The sequence below is a fragment of the Varroa destructor genome, unplaced genomic scaffold (genome assembly GCF_002443255.2).
Source record: "Varroa destructor unplaced genomic scaffold, Vdes_3.0 BEIS01000002.1, whole genome shotgun sequence".
Lineage (NCBI taxonomy): Eukaryota > Metazoa > Arthropoda > Arachnida > Mesostigmata > Varroidae > Varroa > Varroa destructor.
Genome location: NW_019211455.1, coordinates 40,435,666 through 40,460,421, shown reverse-complemented (window position 1 = coordinate 40,460,421; position 24,756 = coordinate 40,435,666). Strand labels below are relative to the sequence as shown.

Sequence of the window (24,756 nt, the reverse complement as noted above, 5' to 3'; positions counted from 1 at the left end):
TGACGGGTGAAGGCACAGCCCTGCTGGGATTTTTCGATGTGAATTAATCCTGGCAACTATTGCAGAGCCTGGTTAGCAGATAATGATGCTAAAAAAATTCAGGGGGCTTGATTTCGGCGTCCGAAGGAGAGTACCATAATGTTCCGGGATTACATAAATTATTCGTATGTCATAGTGCATGTAGTGTTCTGAAACCCCTTCGCCAAGAAATGCCAGTATTTTCTCAACTTAAATAGTTCAAACCTCTAAGTTGAGAGAGGGGCGTCGGGGATAACGCTGAATAATAGAACTATTGCAAACGACATTATATGAAACATGAAGATAAGTGTAAACGAGCATGACCAGATCAGAGAAATAATGTCTGCTCTTACAGTTGTTTTATTATATATTATTGCTCTTACACGCGGTATTAATTGTAATATTCTTTCTATCGTTGGTCTCCTTCGAAGGCTCATACAGCCAAAGACACCCGCTAAGAAAGCGCTGATAGATCGACCCCGATCCGTCTGCATTCCGGCATATTCCTTTTTCTAATCCACAAAGCATCGACTCATTATAGTCTTTCTGGCAAAATTATTCACTTTCCTTATGATCAACTCATACCTTGCATCATTTCTTTTTTCTTGGAAATGGGATCAATGAAACAGTGGTATGATTACGTAATGATAACAATGGTAATGATTACGAACGTGGCATTTAGGCAAGGCTGTCCGCTTCTGAGTCGATACTGTGGTCAGCGCTTGTTTCTAGAGAAGCTTCAGATGAAAGCAATATTATCTTCATGCCTCGCCGAAATTTTTCGCCGAATTACTGTAGAAAGTTAGTAGTAGGAAATACCCCTATTATTTCTATTCGAGGTGTGTCTGGTGACTTTGGCTCCTTTGAGTGTGGCATTGGGTTTTCCAGGGCGACACCAAAACATACCTTCACCCATGCCGAGACCATGGCTACCCTTTCCACAAAGCTGTTATCACAGTTTAAAAGGAGCCTGTCTGTTGGCCAGGTCTCAAAGGCAGGACACCGAACTGTCTGGTGTTACTTGCTTTTAGAGCTCGAGAGCCGATGGAGTTCGAGAGCTGTTGGAAGTTTGATGGTGCTATACACCGTGCAATAACGTGCTATTGATCACACAGTAGATTTCATTGAATTATTGCTATATGCTGTCAGTGAAGAAATATTTCGCCGCAGGCCTCTAAAGGTCTTGTTGGCTCCCTTTAGGACTGACGCGCAAGTAGCATTCGAACTAAATTGACCCAGCTGTGATTGCATTTGTTATGCGCGGTGTTCAGACGCATTCGGTGTGCGGTAACAACCGACAGAACGACGACGAAGACCAACAATTATATCTGGAAATAGAAGGTAACGATCTGTAACGTGAAGTGTGCTATAACAGTTATTGTTTACATATTGCTTTCTGTCGATGAATATAGCAAGAGGTGAAGGTGGACTTTCGTATTAAACCAAATCGTGGTACGTAAAAGCTGGATCACTCGCCAGTTACGAATACACAGCGTCGCACACCCAAGCAAACGCTCTGCGGATAGCTGTGGGAGATTATCTGTGCTAAAATTTCCCCGAGAATCGATTACTTTTAATTCCATTTCTGGTAAGCTCAATACATGAGTAAAGTATAAACGGGACGTATTTGGTGACTACTAGTCGAATGTGTGGTTGAAAATCTGCCTTTGGGATATAGTTTGATTTCAGTACCAAGCGATATCTGACCGATTAAGGCTATGGCAAGATACAGTGTATTTATAATTGGAATATATGCATTAGAATCAACCTGTATTTTATGATAATTTCTTATGTGACATAAATTGGATTTTGTTAAGCATGAGGTCTGTAGGGGGGAATTGTTAGCTAATTCCTCGATCTAATATTTAGCCATGCAACAAAAGGTAATATCCCATATTTCGAATTCACGAATATATATATAAGGCTGTTTTCTGTAAGACTATATCTGCAATCATCTCATTTCGATAAATTTTTCGTACACGTTATGCGCGAGGATTTATCGTATATTCAGTACGCTTTGCTGTTTCTCAGCACGAATACGTCCTCATTTTTTGCTGTGTGCCATTGCTAAGCTACAACGGCTGGCCACTGAAACGTGGCCTCGACGTTTGAGACAGCCAACAGGACTGTTGAGTAACTCACTGAAATCGAAACGTTTCTGATAAACCATGATGAACCCGTTGTCCTGAGTGAAATGATACCCTACTATGCGGTTCTATTCTCTTCGAGCAGTTTCCAATTTTAAACAGAGGCCTGAAGGAGATCCGTGCGCCATATTGATAAAGATGTGAAGAGAGAAGAGCACTTTGAAGCTCGTGAGGCCTGCCGCAGCGGAATTTGCACTCACTCATATGTAAACCTACTGCACTGTAAAAAAGGACACATTACGTAAAGAAAGTTTATTCTCATTTTTCATTCATAATTCACTGCTTTCCTATCCATGCACTATCAAGCATGCTGTGATTGAGCAGGTAATGCTGGATAGCTCGCGGTTACGTGTTTGCCTATGAAGGTTAGAGACACAAAGCGAGGCAAGGTCTTGGCTCGACACCGGACGTTGATACACGGTCTTTTTCGTTGAAAGAGACCACAGCCGTTTGAAGTGGCAATGCTTGTCTATAGTAGAATGGAGCGTAAGACCCAAAACATCTAGATCTGGATAGCTTACACCTATCTGAAGCTGAGTACGTTTACTGCGAACAAGCGAAAGGGAAAGGGTTACAGAAAACCTGGTGGAAAGAGTTTCTCATATAACCCATTTGAAACCAGTTTCCTAGTCGTGAGTACGGTATCACTGGCAGTAAACATTTGAGCGCTGCGCCAAATATTCAGTAAAATTCTAATAAAAGTAATAAGGTGTTCAGACAACGGATGGTATGTGTACAGTGATCTGATCCGTAAAATTATCGTTGTCTGTCGATTCCCAAACGAGATGTGTACCACCTTCCTATATTGTACATCATTCACGTCGTTCTGCCGCCGTACAATTGTATACTGACCGGTTTCCACATGGCTCATATAACCGAAATGTTCCCCTATGACTGCCCTTCTGCCCTGCTGACTTGTGACCAGCCTGTAGTAGCAAGACAATCGATTGCCTGATCCACGCCCATATAAAATTATCTTGACGATGGAAACGAAACTACATGTGCCTCATGCCATTGCCAGATATCATCAACATCCACAAAAGAAGTATTAAGCAATTTAATGTTTACTTAGCTTAGGAACAAAGATCGTTTCATTCTAGCTGGTAGTAGTCCAGAAGAAGGTATTCGCCGTAAACATTAGTTTGATTCACGCATTCGGCTTTAGTTAGGGTTATATTATCCACGTAAGTCCATCAACTACTTACAACAGGGGTTGAGATAGATAGTGCTGTGTACCTGTGAGGCTTGCTATAAACGTATTATCTTTGTTGCTATGTGTTTATTATGCTGTCAGTCAGGCCCCAACCTGGTGACACGATGCGACACTGCAAACAACGATGAAGGTAAGTTATAGGGGATCGCAGAGTGCTGTAATGAAAAGTTAGGGCTATTCTAGGGGTTCTTTTGGCGATTTTTTTGGTCTCTTTTGATGAAACGGCGAGCTATTGATATCATCGTGCGAGTCCTGCCTCGTATCTACCTACACACAACAGAACGGACGCGTTCGGAGGGTAGGATCAAACGAGGAATCGTTTGGAGTACAAGGGTCAAGAACGATGTGTTTGGCGTCCAGTGCTCTTGACGTCTGCCCATCGCTTCTGCAGTTTTGAATATCTACTGTATAGTACCGTCTGTAATATATGCCACGTGCGGCAGTTTGCTTGCTGCAAGCGGAATCAATCGGCCCGCATACCCAATTGCTTTCCAAGTGTAAGAGAGATCAGAGACTGTTTCATCTGTAGATATTTACATTGCGTCATGCCTATTGCATCCTTGTCGACCCCCGCGTCATTTCGTTAAAGTTCCCCTGACGCTGCTAAATTTCGCTTTTTGTTATAAAAACAAGCGTCAAAAAACAAACAAAAACGCTGCGATAGCGAATATGTATGCGATCACCAGTCGTTGAGGCTGTGAATCTGACTTTTACATGGAAGAGATCGATCAATAGCAGAACGAACTCTCGCAGCTTTATTAAACCACCTCCGCTCGTTTGAGTAATGGAGTTTATGTAGTGTGCAGCATAATGCAAAAACTCGAGCAGACAGCTTTCTTTAGAACAGAGTATAGTAGTTCCACGCGTTCGATACGGTGAAAAGTTACCGACCTAGTCTATATGTGCCTTTAATAGCATCATTGCTTATAAATTTTATCCTCTAAGAAGCTGTACTGGCCTCGGTAACAGCACAGGATAAAGACAAATAATCAAAGCGTCATTTTGCCGCTTTTCTCTCCTCCAGGTTGTTGCTTTTTCATACTAAACCCGCAGAACGCATGTAAGATACGCGCGATCAATGTTTTTATACTTCGGCCAGAAGAAAAATATTCGCTGCACAGAGTCAACATACACCATAAAAAACGTAGCGAAAACAAATCTGTCCGATTTGGGTATCCCGAAATGGCCATGGGTACACGCTGCCTGCGTCTGCTGTTACCTCTCGAGAATCTGAAAGTGATGGCACGTGCAAAGCAATCCAAAAGACCAAGAAAAATACATCTTTGCTTGTCTGTGATGCCGTTCAGGGGCTTAAGAAATTTTAAAACTTGTCGCTAGTGGTAGTCTATGGTCTATGTGGTTTTTGAATAATCTGACGTAATAATCAGACAGCGAGCGCGAGAATTGCGAAAGTCTGTCCAAGCAAAAGGGGCGTAAAACGAAAAGATATAAAGCATTTGTCGTAGATACGAACTGCAGATATTTTTACGGTTTCATACTGCTCGCCTTTGTGATGGGAAGCATGTTAGAGACATGCTCGCGGCATGGAGAAACGTCGACGGCAAGAAATGATTGTAGACTTGTGTAGCAATATTAATTATGACGCATGGCTGAGGAACACATGTCTATGAGATGAATGAAAACGGTGTTTTAGCGCTACAGTATCACGTTGGAATTGTCAAGCTTTCATATTGTTTACTCGTATAGAGTACCTAGGCGTACTGCAGTTTCAGTCACCTAGTTACAACCGATGTTGGCTGCAATACAGGTATAAGGTTTTCTTTCTAAAGATTCAGAAAAGATCTTGCTTCTATTTCTCGAGCGCCCGTCACACACAAATATACGGAAAACGTTGTGACATGTGTTTTTGACGTTACATATATCCAGCAATTTTAATCCATAAATAAGTTTCTTGTTAAAATGTTCTCCTTTATTTTAGCACCAACTAAGAGTTAAATCGAAACTTGCCCCGTGGTTTTGCCACGACCACGCAGTAGCCGTCGTCACTCTTCTGGCCGCCTTTTCCAGTACATGAAAGTGTTATTACTTAAAAGAGATAATCAAGGTATCAGGTAATATCTTCAATTCTATTTCCGGGCTGCAGGCTGGTCTGCGTGTAACACCTTTCATATTCGCACTCGTCATCACCCGGAAGTAAGCGTCAGCTATGCTATTCCAGTTTACTCTGGTTTTATATCGTGGTAAATTGAAAACGATGTTGGTGTTTAAGCTATTTCCTGTGGGCGCTCTATGATGCAACACAGGATCTTCCATCTGCTGTCGCTATAGCACAGTATCTAAGCGGAAGTTTCTGCTCTTCTACTCAGAACCTTCACGGTACATAGCGCTTCTTATGCGAAAGCGACTTGCTCAATATAGGCAATACGAGATTCAGCCGCTCTAACTTACTTCAAAAGCTCATTTCTGCGCAGTGTTTCGTCGAGTAAAACTATCGAAGGCAGCTTACAAGAACATCAAAACGTGTAACTATTTATCTGGCAGCACCTTTAATGACTTTATGTTTGTTGGCAACTTTATCTTTGATAACATATTTGCTTGATCGCACTGGCCTGTAGCGTTATAGGCCCGCCACGGCCTCACTAGTGCTATCTCGAACAGTCAGTGCTCCATATCTAGCTATAATAAAGATTATTACGATATTACATGATAATAAGCTCTATTGCGATGAATGTAACTACGAGGGGAACTCACTCGGACAACAGAGTGTCTCTGCTAAGCTATTTTTGCTAAGTTGGTATCAATATTGTGTCGTGTGGTGAGCCAACCTTTTGTTTCTTGTTACGTGAATAACTTTTACCTCTTTTGGTCCTGTAAAGACCATTAAGGGCTCAATCAAGGCCACTAGGCAGAACTGGTGCAGTTTTTATCTCTACATTTTATAGCATCTCTGCGCCGCGTCAAGTTACGTATCATAATAGTAAACTGTGGAAAGCAGCAATACTAATTAGTTTAACCAAAAAGAACACGCCAGACTTATTTCCGAGAAATAAAGTCTGATATTTTTTGGTTTACATAATGGCCACTCAGGGAAAGTTTACATTGTTATGAAATCTAATCATGCTATAAGATTACTGTTTTAAATGAGATAACGTAGTGATGACGTGTCTACAAACTTTAGGGACCTGCTAGAACGTTTAAATTCGAAACCTGAAAGGCTGATAGGGGCTAGGAGCCGTAATAATGCCTTAACAAATGGTAGTAGGACCGCAGAATCGTTTTCATCGAACACTTCACAGTTGCCTGAACAGCGACATCATAATATTGTACATAGCAACCTTCAATAATTCTAGTGGCTATTTTAGCATTGGTATATTGCTGAATCAGATAATTATTAATATTATTGTTGTCTATTAATGTCCGACTGGTCTATCGAATGGCTGTACAATGCTTAAATCACGCCTCACTTAATACTGAAGTTACGGCTGAAGCGTTGTGCGGTTCAATCCCGTCCTGTCGGAAAGGCCATTCTCTCGAGCTGGCTGTTATTATAGTTCGTAGCTGTGATTTCAAGCAACGTCTTTCGTTCGACGACTATGAGCGTTTGTGTCTGCGCATAACGTATACATGAGGCTTAGATGGTGCGTCGTGAAGTGCTATTCTTGAAGCTCTCGTCCTCGTTGCTTATGGGTTAGCCCACGACACGAATTTTTGCCCCTTCAGCCATTGTTCAAGATGACGAGACACGGCTGAGGGAAGCAATGACTGAGACGGAAGCGCGTCGCGAGCGAAATTGTTTCGGGTCCTCCGATGTACATCGGAGCAGCCGTCGTTTGAAGAAGTTAGCTGCGTTACAGAATAATTGCAGTTCCTAAAACTGTGCTGAAGTAACTCGAAGTAATAATGATGTGTGTATTGAATGCAGCTACTTAGACTTCTCGGGATTTCAAAATGGCCAACTATATCTGGAAACAGTCCGAGATTATCAATAGCTCTGAATAGATATCCATTTCGCTATTAAGTCTAGATGGCTAATAGTGGGTGATCAGCTGTGTTCGGCTTATGCCTCAAAGGGCTGCATAGAAGAAATCCACGTTGCCCATATACCCCCTGCCGGTAACAAACAAGATTTAAAACCTAGCAAACATAATATGTAGCAAGTACATATAAACAAATAAAACATGTTCTGAGCAAGCCTTGCAACATAACCCTTAGGTATAACAAGGGTTTTTTAACTTGGACATTTCCAATTCTAGAGAAAATTAAATATATTTCAGAACTACTTTTCCTCTCGGAGGCCATAAGCCTCGGCAAAGCTACTTATATCTCGCGATGCGCTACTCCATTCAAGCCATTATAAAGAATTTGTTTTTATCTATTGTTTGCTTGTCCTCTTTGCATGAGGTAACGATGTCCACGTATCTGTCTTTCTATCAATTCTTTCTTCAATCTTTCTATCAATTTTTGTGCAGAACTTGCAGGCGTATATGTGTGCGCGTGTAGTATTTAGAACTAGCAAAGGCTGTTACAGCTTAACTGGTTTCCCTCTCCGAGTAGAGTTCAAAACTGGCTGACCCTTCTACGTCCATACCGTACAGTGGCCCAATCGTTTTGTCTGCTTGCTACCTAGATGACTATTTAGTACTTACGACGCCTATGTGGATAACGATAATTTCCAACATTAATTGAATGTTTTGTTTGTTAAGTAACGTGTATCTGAAAATAATAAGAGTAAATTTATAAACAAGTAACTGCCTGACCCTACTACGAATAAGGACGTCTAGCACTTCTACTTGCATTCAAATATTGCGCTTTTCAAGCGGCTTTGTATCATCTTTAATGGGTTTGAAGATTGCAAAGAGGGAAAGCAGACAGAAAATCAATCAATATTCGATCAATTTCGTATGGCCTACAACGACTATCCGATATCAAATTGGTTTCGTACAGATTGTACTCGTATGTGATACGGAAGCCTGTTTTTTTTAGTGCAATGCTGAAAAAATGGAAATATACCTTGATTTATAAAAAAAAAAAAAAAAAAATGCTTGAATGTTGTCGTCAGATCGTTTAACAAAAGGCTACCCTACCTTCCATGAAAGGCTAAATAAAGTCACTTGCCAATCAAGATGTACGTATGTCCTTAGAATCGCAATCTTACTTAATGTCCCATAATGCATACCACTGATTGCTACTTATTTTTTGTTTATGTATTTGCTTAAAATATATACCTTTACAGGGTACCTGACGTTGCTTTGTTAGTTAGCAAAGGTTGAAAAAAAAAACAAATTGTAAATTCTATTCTAATGAGTATTGTATCGTTAGGCAGCGAACGTCGAAATCAGTCTTTAATCTCTAGTGCAAAATGGTGCAAGTACGATTTTTTCCTTGGGAATTCCGGTCTTTGGTTATACAGAACGCAACCTGTCAGACGAAGTATCGAACTTCTAGAAGCAACTATCGTATGGCCCAACAGATTATCCATGGTTTCAATTAGCAAATGTTCCTCTCTCAATTAACTTCTAACCATTGGCTACAGTTGTAAGAAAACGGGCATTGATTCCACTGCAGGCCACCAATGAAACCTTTTAGGCTAATGTTGGACGACAATCTAGCAGTCGCAGGTTTAACTGTTCCCTAGCTACGCTTATTGTTCCATTTGGTCGACTGATCTAAAGGCAAATTAGGCATTTAACTAAGTACAATTCCAGGGGCAAATTCATTTACGCTCACAGATACCATGCGTACTTCTGTGACGACCTAAATTCTATACTTTTTCGGATAAGGCGACACTATTGCTTAATACTCATTAACGTTCATACATGTTGCGACAGCCAACGTTTTCTGAAGCCACAAATGGGATCCATGTGTGGCTGCGTTGATATAAAGCTACCTCAGCCGCATCACGTCCTCTGGCTGGGTAGGAAACCCACACACAGTGACCATTTCATAACAACTACCACTATGGGTAAAACTTTATTTGAGAGAAACCACTTACAAATAGCAGGCCCACTTTGTAACACGATGTTCACCTCGTGCATAAGCCATGCTGGATATCACTAATAGTTAGTGAACAAGCAACTTATAGTCAAATATTAAAAAATTATCAAAAAACAACTAAAATTCATGCTAGCGCATTAAAAAGTGCACATTTTTTATTTATTTTATTTTATTATATATATTATTCTCACATTTATTGTGTACTATTTTTCAATGGTGTGAGCTTTATTGAATATATGTACATAAGTAATAACTTAGAATAAACTCAATGCAACATATGCTTTGGCGATATGCCATTGCGGTGATTTCCCAGAAGGTCAACTAGTAAAATGCATAACTGCGGTTGGCCAGGCATACAAGGTAAACAACTTTATGAGTTGAGCTTCAACCTAATTCAGCTCGTATGAACCGTGCCAGTGCAAGTTCCCTGGTCCTTTACCAGATAGAAGATCGGTTTCACTTAGCCGGTAGAAAGGGCCTACAACTGACATTAGGCGAATAGTTTGGCCTGTTTTCGCTACGTTTAGCGCACGTCGTGCTGCACTGCACGACGCAACACATTCGCGAAAGATGACATCGCATTATTAGTTGTGACGATAGTTGATTTAATAATGCGTGAAGTTGCAGATAGGGGGCATGCCTGCATCCTACTTTGGCTAAAGACAACACCAAAGAGGCAAAATTTCACAGCAAATAATTGCATCGTGTTGAAGAGCATTAATCTAAGTTAATAATTAGCATTGCATGTGAGTTAACTTTAAGTATTGTCGGTGTATCTCGAATTCTAATGGTCCTCACGGTTGCCTCTAGTTGTACAAGTTACTGCTATTGCTGACTTCCTTAAAGCAAATCATTAATAAGACCTCTATGTAATTATTGTTTTAGTGCCAGTTGAACTTTGACCCGTGACGTACGCACTCACAGACAACTTAAACGCTTTGTTTTGCAAAAAAAAATTGTTTGACGATCTTTTGTTCGGTCATTGAAATTTTGCAAGATCGGACGACAATAGCAGACCGCCAGCGTCAAAAAAACCTTAAATAGGCTGATCAAGCATTGACCGATTTGTTTAATACACAAGCGAAAACACACTGAGTTTGCTTTCAAAGAATTAATTATCAAATATACTTAACCATAGGACACACTCAAAGCTAAACAGTGATTCAGTATTTGGAGCTGGATGATTATTTTGCAAAAAGCCTGCCCAGGCTAGATCAGTAGAACAGCGAAAAATGTTTTTACTATCGTAAGGCGGCATTATATAGCGTAGATCAATTTCTTGGCTAATCATATTGGCTAATCATTGAACCTGCTGAACATTTTGCTCACTACGAAAAGCAGGAGGCGGTCGATATCCAACGTGTTATAACGCTAATGCTAGCGTGGAATCTTTCTATCGCTAAGCCTATAGGGTTGGATTTTTGTTTGGGAAATGCAGTGCCATTTACTTTCTACATTTCATACTATTTCTACCATACATCGACATACAACACATAGAGGCAACAATTGCATTCGTCTATTTTAACACATAAATAAACACAATTAGAGGTTACATTTGGTGCTACACAATCAAAATAGCGAAAATATGCCAATCCGGTTATCGTTGGTTTTAGCCAATCGCAAAACGAAGGCCGGTGTCAGATGTACTATCCTATGTAGTCTCGTATATACGGCGTTTATAGAGACCATAGGCGAGCAGTTCAGTAACCACGTTTCCGTGTCCTTGAAGGCCCCGAACCAGCCTCACAGCCCCGAAATCTAATGGGACCGTACCGTCCAGGTGTACCGTTCGCTGCGTCTATGTACAGTAGAAATAGAGAGGATTCTCGGCCGCCTTAAACTGAAAACGTCCGCCCCTCCCGTCGCAATATCTCTGCCTGTACCGCTGCCTGTATTCCTTCTGGTTGCCTATTTGTACCTAGTTGTTCGTTATACTTCTACGTTGTGTCGTGGTATCGACATTGAGAGGGTAATGATTTAGGCGTAGACTAACTTCCCTGGTCGTAAATGGGCTCTGTGGTGTGAAAAGAGTAATGTTCGTGTTTCAAATCGAGGCATAGAGAATCGGAACTTGCCGGAAGTTGTTGAAAGGCATGGGGCATCGGTATCAGCTATGAAGATTCGTTGGCGCCTCTCCAGCAGAACCTTTTTCTTATTGCTGGACATCGCTTTGAGCTGACTTTCCTTTTCAGAACTGCTAGGCTTCTCTCTAGGATCGGATATTGAAATTTAAACGGCAATTCATCCTACGCCCAGAGGTCCGCTATGGGCGGTTGGCAACCCGGAAAAGCCATACAGATACGAGTAAACATCGCTTATCTTTTTGCTTGCCTTTCTTGACTTTTTGCTTGCCACGCCCAAATATTCAGGGCTAATCTGCATTTGCCTACCAGATAAATTGACAGCTTTTATCATTGGCAGCAGTAGCATTCATAATGACAGTGGAAAAGTAAATAAACAAACGATTTGACGCATCTACCGAGTGCCGAAGATTCCGATGACGTTGAAGCCAATGTTATCTCGTAGAAGGCTGGCCTGCATCTTTGCTTTTGAAAAAAGAAATGCGACTACGTTCCGTGTTGTATCAACGTATATACATGGCTGCATTTGCAGTAACAAAAGAATGCCGAAGAGTCTGTCGTTGCCGGCTTTTATCCCCATGAATGATAACGCTGAGGCCATTGCTGCTTATGCATTGCAACGAAGAACAGTCACGCTAGGATCATCCTGGCTAGTCTGACTGGCTTGATGTAGTACCAACTAATGAAAGAGAGAAGAATATAAATGCTTTACCTATACTGGACAAAGAACATCACACGCTTAGGCCGAGCTTAGCGATTTAAACGGTGATTCTGGAGATTGGTTGAAACTATGGTGTTTGCTACTGTGTATCTTCTCTAATCTAAAGAGAGCTACGAGGAGCCGCTGAAACCGTGTACGTAGAGCTTGCTGAGTTCACATTCAAGTGTTTTGGAGCCGGTCTGAGAAGATGAGTAAATCTTATTAGCATAGGAACATGCATTTTAGTAGAGCAGGGGATAGACGGATAGAGAGTTTCTAGCGTTCGCATATGATGGGCTTGGCTACTGCTGCTGTTTATATTGTTGCCAATAAAACTTCACCAGAAGTGAAGCGTGGTGTTTGGTTTGCTCATGGATATCGAGTATCTGGTCATATCTTATTATCAACGGATATTTTGAAGTTGTTCTTTCATTCAGTCAGCGAATAAGCGTTGGATAGTACGATCTGTATGGAACTTTGTATGCTCCACATTGGAAAGAACTGAATTGTCTACGCATCGATACATTTCTAAGCATCGAGTCAATATTTTTTTTATTCCAGGGATATATATATATGGAATAAAAAAAAAACCAATCGGCATGGCCGTAAAACGAAGTACCAGGCTTCGAATCTAGATTATTATAGCAGGCAAAAAAAATACTCACCGCATATATATATAACTTCCACGGAACTTTGTCGTCATGGTTTGTTCAATAAATCACTTAAGTTTGCATTATTCGTTGCCGAAATAGGTTGCCTAATCTGTATCAGCTGTTTAGGCTCCATAGCGTCTAATCGAACCAAGTCAGTCCCTCCAATTTGATCATTGTCTGCTATTGATGTCTCCACAAAAGCTATTCTCCTGCTATGATTAGTCATCCTGTTCTGTCCTTTTCTAAGAATGATAGATAAAACCATTATGGTACTGGGTACCACTCAGCCAACGGTGCCAGCTCTCAAAAGTGGTAATTAGCGCCTCGTCAATGCAGTAGAAAGCGGCTGTGAATAGGTAATCAGCTCTGATCCAGCTTTAGTTGTTCAGCTCTTCCAAGCTTTATCTATTACGCGCGTCGAAATGACAGCGAAACGTCTAACAGAGATCTTTTTTTTTTCGCTCAGCCCAGCATCTCTGGGGAAATCTTGGCAGACACCAGACGCCACGACTTACTTAAACCCAATGCGCTTCAATAAACCTGGCAACGTTGCGAGCCTTCGATGCACTCGAACCTTGCTGGCTTTACGCGAAAGACAGCTCCTAGATAAGCCTTTACATACAGTATATTATGGTGCTTCCCTCCACCTATCTCCTCTAAATAGTCCGTGTCTTTTTCTATCTCCAGACGTACGGTTCTGTTAGAGAAATCTAGCATGTTCGCTGGGATTTCCCGTTGGGAAATGTCGCACGAGCATAACGTGAAAGTGAACAAAAAAGTACATACGCCATCATTTTCAGCGATGTTTCCCAAATCGAGAAGCTTATCAAAGATGATTTCGAGTCTCGAGAAATTAGGCTTTGGAGTCCGCGAAAGCTTTTGTTGCAGGGTTTCTGTTAACTAGAGAAAGAGGAAGGGCACATGTAATCGAATATAGGGTTCAAAGCTCCAGCGTCTCCCACAACGTAAACAATTATCTTGCTTACGTACGGTTTTTGTAAAAGGTAAAAACGTTCCACATTACTGATTGATCGGCCCCTACACGTAGCAATCGATGGTTGTTCAAAGATAAACATTGGAGGACATGCGACATTAACATCGGGCTATCTTCTGTCATATGGTAGATGTGATGTGACTAATGTTGTTTGCGTACTTTATTTTATTAGTAATACTCATCGGTTCGTTTCTAACAACCAATTGGCATGGCCGTAAAACGAAGTACCAGGCTTCGAATCTAGATTATTATAGCAGGCAAAAAAAAAATACTCACCGCATCGCAAAATGCCCTAACGAACAGGTACGGGAGAAGCGTTTACTGTAGATATGTCGTTACATTTGTGTTACGTTTGTTGTTGTTGTTGTTTACGTGCGCAGTTACGTGTTGGATCAACAAAAGCAACAATAATCGGTGTTGACTCAGCTAGCTGGCTAAGATAACTAGGCATGTATTTTACTACTAATCCTTATGTGGGCAATCTTTCTTTTCATTCTGACACTCTCAGACTGAAAGCCGAGTTGAGACGAGAAGGTGCCATTTAGCTTGATTCTAACTATTTCTAGTACCAGCAACTGTCCGTGTGTCGAAAAGCATAAATGTTTACAGGAGTCACGTATATATGTTGGGCGGAACGCTGCTGAGTCTGCGAGCACTAGACTTAGCGTCACAGTAGAGTGTTCGTTTAAATAACAAACAGACTCTGAGCTTTTGTATCTTGGTAATATTAGCGTTCAGTCAGCCTGAGCTTGTTAAGGCCTTTAGGCCAAGATCAAACCTGAGGTAGGCAACACTTTTCCATACGATAGGACAAACAACGTGGCAATGGACCCGTGCAAAGTATAATAACATATGATTTAAGAATTGAGCCCGCTTAAGGTTGAACTATATGTATAAAAATTTTCATCGAGGATTTAAAGTTTCGTAGTGAAGCCTTAATTAGGACTTGAGAGCTTTATCCTGCATTCGTTATTGATATTAATGGCTACGCAGGGTGTGCCACCCTGAGGCAATGTTGCATTCGACGAAGATGATGCGTTGTTAGCCGATTTATTCAATAGCATTGACGTGGAGAAGACCAGATATCATTACAGCCACACACATATATTTCAATTACTTTGAAGGTTATGACTAAAAAAAATATTTTCCGGACTCTTGAATAGCCTGGAATTAACTCCACACAATAGATTCTAGTGTATGAGAAAAAACGGAGCCGTTTTGCCAAAAAAAAATTATTGATCAAATATAGTCATGGAATAAAATACCATTTCTGCGACTTGGTACAATCTATATTTTCTCATAATACGAACTCGCTCTCAATTCAGTTCTTCTATACATAGGTTGTTAGCGCATTGTGTCTTAGCCGTTTTGCGATATATTCATTTAGTCAAAATGACCAAAAGCTTATGACTAACTGTTGTACCCCTCACTTACCTCGAATCGTTAAATTAGTGCTAAAATGTTATGGCCTTCATGAAGCTTTCCCCCGTGTAGATCTATAAATAACAACGTCATTGTTGTGATCAGCTTACATAATATATGCAAAGTTGATGAATATGTACTGTCCGTTACTTTCAGGCCGGTAAGCGTTTAGGTCTCGGAAAAGTTCTCAACCTTACAAGGTCTTTTTGCAGTTATATTTTGCAACAGGCGATTCGGCTAACAGATAGTGTATAGCACATATCGATTAGGATTTGTCTTCGATATTTAACGTATTCATATACTGCCGTTCAAATTCCGCGATCAGTGTTACCCGCTGAAGCTATCTCCCTAAATTATGTGCTGCTACTCCTCACAGAGTCATATTAAGCTAGGTAAGAACAGAACGAATATAAATTGAAAAAAATAACATTTTCCACTTCCAGCGAAACCACCAAACATGACCCCGTGCAAAACCCTAGCACCTTTTGTTGGCATCTCACTGTTTCTGTTTTGTCGGCCATGACGTGCTTTCCCGCGGAAGAAACAAGATAATTAGTTACCAAGTTAATTGAGTTCAGTAAAAACACTTACAGTAAGTGCTCTGAAAATAGGGTATAAGCGTCCCCTGGCAGCGTAATCCATTACCAAATCAAACACCGACTCCATTTTGCTGAAACCCCCAGGGTAAATTTCGTTGGGGGTTTGAGTAAAGCCAAACAAACGCGAACGTAAATATATATTTTCATCTCTGCTGTACTTCGTATGAATGATGTCAAAAAACACAATTGTATATATTTATCTGTTTCAAATTAAAGAGTAGGTATTACACACTTTCTTGGCAGCATTAATAACATTGGTAAAAACGGCCAAAGCAACACCGCTTAAGGGTAATCGTTCATACAAAAGCTGAGTAGGACCACCGTCGAATACGGAGTTTTCAACCACATCGAATTGATACGGTAAAAAGGCCAGATTGCGATCGATACATATTACTGCCGTAAGCTCTCGTCGTGGCCTAAAACGGTAATGACAAATAGTAGGACAGTGCTTTTGAGGAATAAGTTGGCCAAAAAGTAAAGATGTTTTTTTGCTCATTTTTACTTATAGTAATGTTTGGAGTGGATGAATCTCATTTTACGAAACAACTATTTTTTCATTACTCGCCACTTGGATAACAGATAGATTCCTTGACGAATTCATTTAGCAGGCATCCACTGATCGATTCATTTTCGGAGTTCTATTTCTTGTTTTGAATTGCTATCCTTCTGAGCCGATGTAGCGTGAAATAAAGCTATGAGCCCGAAACAACAGGTTCCTATTTCAGGCCTTTCTGAACCTTCCAATTCGCCAAAGTCACATGAGATTCAATATTATCATGCAAGAAAAGCCCCTAAAGTTGTGCTTGGTATGTTTAAAACTTTACTGTGAATTCGTTGACTCGGTTTAATGAGTTTTGGATCGAGCCATGGTATGTATTTACTCTTCCATTGTGTTCAAAAAGCGCTTCCTAGAGATCTTTGAAACGTTCAGGTCACATTTTTAACCAATAGAGTCTGTACTGCATCGTCACTCTGTTGAAGTCGCTCCGGGCATCTTTTCGAATGAAATCTCTAGTTTGAGGGGACTGAAATCAGTTTCCGTCAAACGATATCAGATACAACTAGTTTCCCGTATACAATCCTCTTTAATTAAGTTACTTAAGTTCTCTTAGTAGGAAAACATATAAGAGTCTATAAGTCAAGTATATGGTGGAAAAGGTCCTCTGTTTTAATCGTAGTGAGACAGGAACTCCAACAAATTAAGAACTAATAACAAGATTTAAATATTGCCGAACTTGTCTTTGATCAAGCCAATTCGCCAATTTGACCAAGGCTCTTCGCGGGTTTGCTTAAAAACAGAATATAAATAGGTGAAAACCGAAAACAGAGAAAAAAAACTATACAAATAAAAGGTTTAAAAATGTAGAAAAATGCATAGGCCTGGTATTACCATGGACAATATGCAAACCGCCCAACATTAATAACAGCTCACGCAACGTGTGAGGGGGCACCTGCATACAGGAACTCTGCGTCCCTCTTCGAACGTAGATGACATCAAGGCATGTATATAAAACTCCTGCGGGTGGATATGTCTCTTGCTTGAGATTAAGTATATTTCATGTATGCGCTCTTATAGTGTCCTGCGACATGACGACCCTTTCAAAAATGATCGAACACAGATTAGATGCAGGATCGCTGACAGATCGATAAGTTGATGCCTGAACACGAACAACGGACTAGAGTGACATATCCCAAGGCAGGCGGCTTACTTGTCGTATGGGTCTAATGAACTTGTAAGATCAAACATGCCCTGCTTATGTACAGATAGTTTGAAGATATTTTGACGGTGTTGATGACTGGTGAAGCCCGCCAACGTTAGAGCGCTGCGTTGTAAAAAAAATTTTCCACAGAGAACGCACCCTTAGAAAGTCCTATTCTGCACGATATACAAAAGGCAGACGATGATGTCTAAACATAACCGTAGAACAGGCGCTCACTCTACATGGCTTCAGTCGATTCGAAGATAATGTGTGGCTGCAGTTTAGAAAGAAACTTTTTCTGCATTGATATCGATCTTTAGATCGTGCTAACTTTATAGACAATGATGTTATTTTGAGTTCATTAACTGCTTAAAGCTGTCTTAATGACTCGATAAATCTATTTTCAACAACGTAATAGATAAACCAATCCCGTTTTCGCTTTTTTTTTTTTTAAATTTTGTTTGTTCAGACGGAACTAAGTAACTAGCTTCAGTGCAACCTTTGTAAAGAAGGTTATTAATTTCGGTTTCATAAACTGTGCAAAATTATTGTTGCATACAAGCCTTATTATTTTTGTTTGAAACACTACGAAAAAAAACATTTCTTTTCATATGAGCATCATCGGATGTTAAAAGCAATCTCCCATGAACGTAGTCATGAAATAACAAGTAATAGGATTAAAATCTTTGGGGAAAATAAAGCAAATTTAAGTTTCCAGTATATTTATATTATATCGAATATATCGTATATTTACGTTAAATATACGTCAATGCGGTGCATTGAAGAGTTCAAGAAGATAGCCGATGGCCTGTCATGAATGTTGCATACTCAGATACTTATCTGCGCATACTGACAAAGCAAAAATCAATCAGATCAGCTTCTCTGACAGGGTCAATCTTTTCCTCCTACCTTTCAAATTTTTCTTTAGAATATATAATCAACGCTTAGGAAAAAATCTACTTTCATAGCTTCCACTATCGATAAATTCAGTATGACAAAATTTATCTTATTGACACTTGACTACACAGCACTGAATGGTTTGTTTAGGGTCAAACATACGGCAGTGTGAGTTGACTGATAAGTAGCACACAATACAGCGAAAAGTTGAAAAAATGTTGAGCGACATTCAACTTACGGAGAATGAAGATGACAAAAAAGAAGGTCATTGAAGGGGCAAAACAAAATCTGGCCCTTTACCTCACATCAAACAATTTCTCAACAGGGTCTCTATTGTGGCAAAATAACATATTTCTAAACACCATTAAACGTTCCAAGACGTAATCAATCGTTCTATCCATTAAACAATTCAGTCTGGTGAGTTGTTGAGGTGGTGGTTGAGCAGCAATGGCAGCCTACATTACTATTCTGCGCAAGTGGCCATAAATGAACACATCGTACCTAAATATATATATATACCAAATATTCGGTCATAAACTCGACGTAACCAATTTTGGTCATCATTTACTAATTACACCGACGCTGACAGACGCAGCTTGTGGCAGTAAGTGAAGTCAAGACTGAACCTCTGATAACCCCATAGAAACTGATAACAAAACCTAATAACGATAATAGTTTATTTTTTTATACTCCAACTGTAACTAGCGGCATGGCCTCGTATAGAAATCAACCTCGGTCGTAGCCAGCTCCTCGACATTTATCGTGAAAGCCTCTATTCATTCAGAGAAAAATTGTCTTGTTTGAGATAATTGACTTTATCCTAATCATGTTCGTTTCGACATAGCCTATCGAACGCTATTCAGGACTAGATATTAGAGTACTAAATGAGGAGGTCACATTCTCAAGGACTTTGACCTATGCCAATCGCATTGATTGAAGGCACTGTAAATTAGCTAAAACAAAAACAGCATGCACTGACGTGTCGGTTTTATCTCTGATTTAAGTGGTAGATGTCGAGCTGTCTCGAACTTCAGATGGCTCGCCTGCGATGAGTCTCGGTGCGGCCTATTATCATCCTTCTGTCCTACCAAGGAGGCTATTATTAGATGCGATAGTAAACTCTAGGTAGCAGGTAGGTCCTTTTCTTTAGTTAGAGTGACATACCACTGTTAAGAAGGACGGTTTGCTTGCCAATGAATTGATTACCACCTGAGGCGATTAAAACGGCAGTATAGGTATAATATCGCCTGTAACCTAGAGACGAAGCACAATAACTACATGCAGTATATACTTGGGAACTGTTGTGAGCACCAATACAACAGTCCACGAACACTTCTCTTTAACATTACGTCCACCAGCTGCTAAAATCCTGTTTTACGCGTAGAACCAGGTTTCTCATCTTTCGCTCGTGATTTTCGGACCGGCTTAATGAAGCAGGGTGGAACTGTAGCAGGAGACGTGTATATCACAGTTTTTTAAACGTAGCACCCCTAACGATGAAAAATAAATTTGCGTGACCCGTTTTTCCTTGCCCCCCTGTAACTAACTAACTAACCCCGGCAAGGAATAGGTCGATGAAATGTGTAGCTGCCTAGAAAAACGTGGTCAGATTTAATTTTACTATCTCATCCGAGTTTATTGTGTCCATCGGTAAGACGTGCCAGGTTTGTGGAGCTTAAGAGATGGTAAAAAATCAAATTGGGTCTGTAGAAAAAGGATCTGATTGGCTAATCAAACTAATCTACTATAAGATGCGGACTAATAATTTGTTTCTTGCTAGACCGACCGAGCGGGACAGGTGTCCCTTTACGATAATCATGAACATGTTAAAATTTATTTTTATTATAATTTATTTTTTTTATTTTTGAATTTATGGTGAAGGTACCTCGTATTTGAAAAAATGCCTATTTTGGTTAGATTTTATTAAATTCGGAGTGAACCGTATGAGAGTGGTGGGTGAGTACTAGATTTAGGTGAGATAAAACAATTATCATGATAAAATACATGCAAGTGGTTCCGTTGGAGGGAAGGCGTCTAGCTCCAATTAATTATTCTGCCATTTTTGTACACGAGATACATTGATTGACTTTTATTTTCGTACAAACTGTGTAGGATGTATCGTTGGCAGAGCTTGTCTGCTTCGATTGGGCAATGTTTTTCCACTTTCTGAAATGATTTTTTCTGTAGTGTTTTCGCTGTCCTCGTCTTTACCGAAGTGGATGTTAGGTTCTATAATCCAATAATTCGATAGATTGGAGTTTTGCAGATTTTAGTTTTCGTTAGCTCGACAATTTACTGATAGTTCGATTGGGTAAATCATTATTTTGGTTGGGCATAGAATTTGAAAATATCGGAGTGTATCATGGCAACGAAAATTAAAGAAAGCGTGGGGGCTAAGCTTGCTTCGCGTATAGAATAATGCAACTCTGGCTTGCAGTGTCTGACAGTAATCATTCTGCAGCTACATTAAAGAGCTGCCGACATTTTATCCGCACGTTAAATATTGAAGCTTGTCTGTCGTGTGGTAGATACGGCCTTTGCGAGTTTTTCTCTGGACGGCAAATCTGTCAGCAGAACCCTGGCGGGGTTGGTAGTGGCAGGAGGTATTCGGCGCCACACGGCGAAGCTGCCTTTTCTTTTGTCGCATCCACATTGAGGACCGTTTAGAATTCTCGTCCATTCTTCACGCATCGGATCTAACACATTCTGGTCGTCCCTGAGGTTTCCACTTTCCCACTTTAATACAACCCTGTTACGTCAAAATAGGACGTGTTAGGGCCGAGCCCGGGGCACTGAATTACACCAGTCAGATTCGCTTTCTCTATTACCTTCTGACTTTTATCCAACGCTATTGGTCTTATCGCGCTAGTGAACGCCAGCAGGATTTTTCGTACAGCTCTGAATGTATTGTATGTTGCCGTTACGATCCAGCAGATTGCGGCTTATACAGATGATATACATAGTATTACACGCGAAGCATCACTGCCGGAAATATCCGGCACAGGATAGACGGTAACCTGTATCCAATTCAGAACGATTCTAGCAAACGCCAAGAGCCAGTACGGTGGCAATAATATACGTTACAAGAGTTGTCGCAACGTAACAGTATTATGCAGTACATTGTCTCTGAGTCTATGAGACGAATGGGTCATGTTAGTGCAAAGTGAGTAAAGGGGTTTCGACAAACAATGACGATAGATGACTATCCGGGAAGCAAATAAGCCTTAGGTTGACAATTGTAGCTGTCAGCTTGAATGAAATTCATATTGTCAATCAAAAAAAGCTAGTCATCAATAGACAACACAGACTTAGATGTGCGCTTCATCATTGTTTAATAATTTAGTGTTCTCTATTTAGCATGCGTTTCTTTTAGCTTGCGTAAATCATACACACATTGTCAAGAATACATTCTGCCATCGAGAATCTTTTACTAACATAGTAGAATATGTAGAATACATACGATGTATAACATGTAGAATTTACTGTTTTACGGTATCGTCAGAGGTATCGGCAGTATCATCGGTCTTTGTTTCGGACAAACAGAAGGGGGCCGAGGATTGCATCGCATCCAGCAGTTGGCACGCAATTTATTCTACTTCTTCCATATTCTTTGGAAGTCAATGCGAGATAACAGATAGATATCTTTTGTAGAGAGAAAAACCCGGTAATAGTACGCAATAAATACTTCTAGAATTTCTATCATAAGCTTTGTGCAGTCGAACGTGCGAAGGAATACTAACAAAATGTAGACAAGGTCGCAAATCGAGCTTCCCGCCTCGTGATAACATGCTATGTCTCTCTGCCTCCACGGTTACCTGATCGTGGTTAATGTTCTAAAATCAATTTCCGTTTACCTCTGAAAGTGACCCGTGCCCAGCTGCCCTTACAAAGGCACGATATATATAGCCCTAATTTTTGGCTATAAAGGCAATCAGAAATTGCTATTCATTATGCTACAGCGGAAACTTCAATAAAATATACGAATTTAAAAACAGGTGTGGACCAGAGCGCCTTCTAAGGATGTGCACTGTTTGGGAACAGCCTTCGTCTGATAGTAGACATTATCACTGAATTTATTGTAAATGACCGTGGAATACAGGAAAGTTTACTATTACGGAAAACGGCGCCAACTTTGTGAGGTGCGATAAATATGAGTGGAAGGCCGATTATGCCTAAAATAGATTCTTTAAAAATAGCATTGTACGGTAGAGGTCACATTGAGAATTTTCAACAGCGGAAAGGACCAATCTTAAGCTGCCAGAGAGAACCTCGTGGGGCCCACTTCTTACCCTACTAGAAATCTGGATGCCCCTTCATACGAAGGTCCGGACTACATAATAATCTGCCAGGGGCAAAATGTAAAATGTATCCTCATTGAAAACGTACTAATAACGAACGATTATACAATCACCATTATGAATCAGCGTGACGTTTGCATAGGTGATCACGCAATGACGACGACGCCACCTAATGCTTGTTCCTGGGAGATTCTTTAATGCCAATGCTTCGTCGTAAATTACCGCAGTAAAAGTAAGACGAACCATGAACCATGGCCGATTCTGATTTGTTTGATTCAGATAATGTCCAGATTTACATTTGGAATGCAAACGCGCCTCACTATAAATTGCGTTTGCCAGTCATTTTTCTCTTTTCTCCGCAATTATATTCATTGTGTATCATACGGCAGAGATAAGTATCTTAATTAAGTTAGACAGGGGCTGTCGCTTATCGAAGGTTACCAACCATACGCAAAGGACTAAGTTTCATGTTTTACAGGTAATTTATCAGATTTACGATTAGATGTATATGTGTATATTAGGAGAACTTTAACGGTCAACAAGGCACAAAGGCTGAGAGATCACAGGTAGACGTTCAATAAGCTTGTTCGTCCTGGGAAAAATGCTACGTCCAGATTCTACATACATTTATTTACGTTGTTTTTTTCCTATTGAATCAACAAATCACCATTAGCCGTTGCTAAGCCACTGCCAGTAACTAAGATCTGATTTCTCTAAAAATTATGTACACGGCACACGCTTCAACAAATTCATGTCATACGTAGATTATGCTAATGAAACAAAATTGTTTTTTTTTTCTACTGAACATTCTGACATTACTGAACATTTTTTACTGAGGTGCTCAAAAATTCTCCATTGATTATCGGAAGAAAGTTATCGATATTCCACCTGAAATAGGGTAAAGCGGTGAGTAATCACGGAGAAATCATAAACAAGTTGTTAGCACGGGGCAATTGTTATGAACGCGACAATGTTTGCCTGCGCAAAAGGATACTTGACTGAAAAATAACAGAACCGTATTGTTTTCAGAATTCAGATTTGAAAGAATATACATAGCTATAGAATTGTCATGCGATGATTTACTCGTAATTGACATTGGTTGAATTCATTATAAATTTTTGACCTCTAACACAATTATTAGGACATCCAGCTATTGCTCTTAGTTAGATTTTTACAAATCATACAATTTATATGATGCGAGCTATTGTAATTATCCTTTACTCAGTATTATATTATCAGCAGCAGATATTCATACGATTTAAATTAATCCAATCAGTATTATCAATAAGTTTGTGATAGTTGTCTACGCCTCTATTGAGATAAAAATTTACGTCGATAATTCAACCCCAGCATGAATGAGCGTACCCCTTCAAAGCCTCTCATTAGGTAGCCTCTCAGTATAAACTAATCAATAGAGAAGTTCCTTTCCAGCACTCCGGCGTACTTGATCCCCTTTGACGATGCTATTTGTCCTTCAACAGTCGTATCTGCCTCAATTCCGGTAACCTGATTTTGCCAATGGTCGTATGCGCATCTCTTTCGAATATATGTGATAACAGTACGACTTTTTAATTGTGGCACTCCTGTAAAATATTCCAAAACTTTTCATGAGCACCTTATATATGAAGACTAACTAACAAGCTTCTCGAGGAGATATTAAATAGCTTTGTTACTTGCGCGATCTCGGCAATCTGAAGCCGCTCTGAAGCGATCTGTGTATACGTATGACTTACGATCGCCCCAAGGTATACTTTCAAGTTATTCAGCGTTGCCGCAGGACACGTTGAGGATGTCTTTCTCCGTTACTTTCCTATTACCAATCACTTACCCATACGAAGGTTGTATGTCACGTCTAATGCAATTCAATCGCCCGGCTTGGGCATATACATTGAGTTTACTGTAGATAGAAAAGTTTACCTTGGTAATACAGGGGTTTGTTTTGTGGAAGTTACTATATCCAAAATTTGTCGCAAGCAAATGCCATAGGAACTGAAGGCAGTGCGACGACGTGCCGATAGTTTCATTGTGTTTGGTCAAAAAGCCACTTCCAGCTAAACAAGTATCGGGTTTTGTCAATGT

At 40.2% G+C, this 24,756-nt stretch overlaps 1 protein-coding gene across 7 annotated transcripts in view; it reads left to right on the top strand.

The window, feature by feature from the left end:
• The first annotated feature begins 1,003 nt into the window (after positions 1 to 1,003).
• LOC111244704 (uncharacterized) overlaps positions 1,004 to 24,756 on the top strand; it is a 66,191-nt gene continuing 42,438 nt past the window's right edge. For 4 of the 7 annotated variants that reach the window (XM_022792046.2, XM_086979657.1, XM_022792041.2 and 1 more), the window contains exon 1: positions 1,004 to 1,359. The gene's annotated coding sequence lies outside the window, so the exon portion shown is untranslated. The other 3 variants (XM_086979655.1, XM_086979654.1, XM_022792042.2) reach the window with 3 other exon arrangements.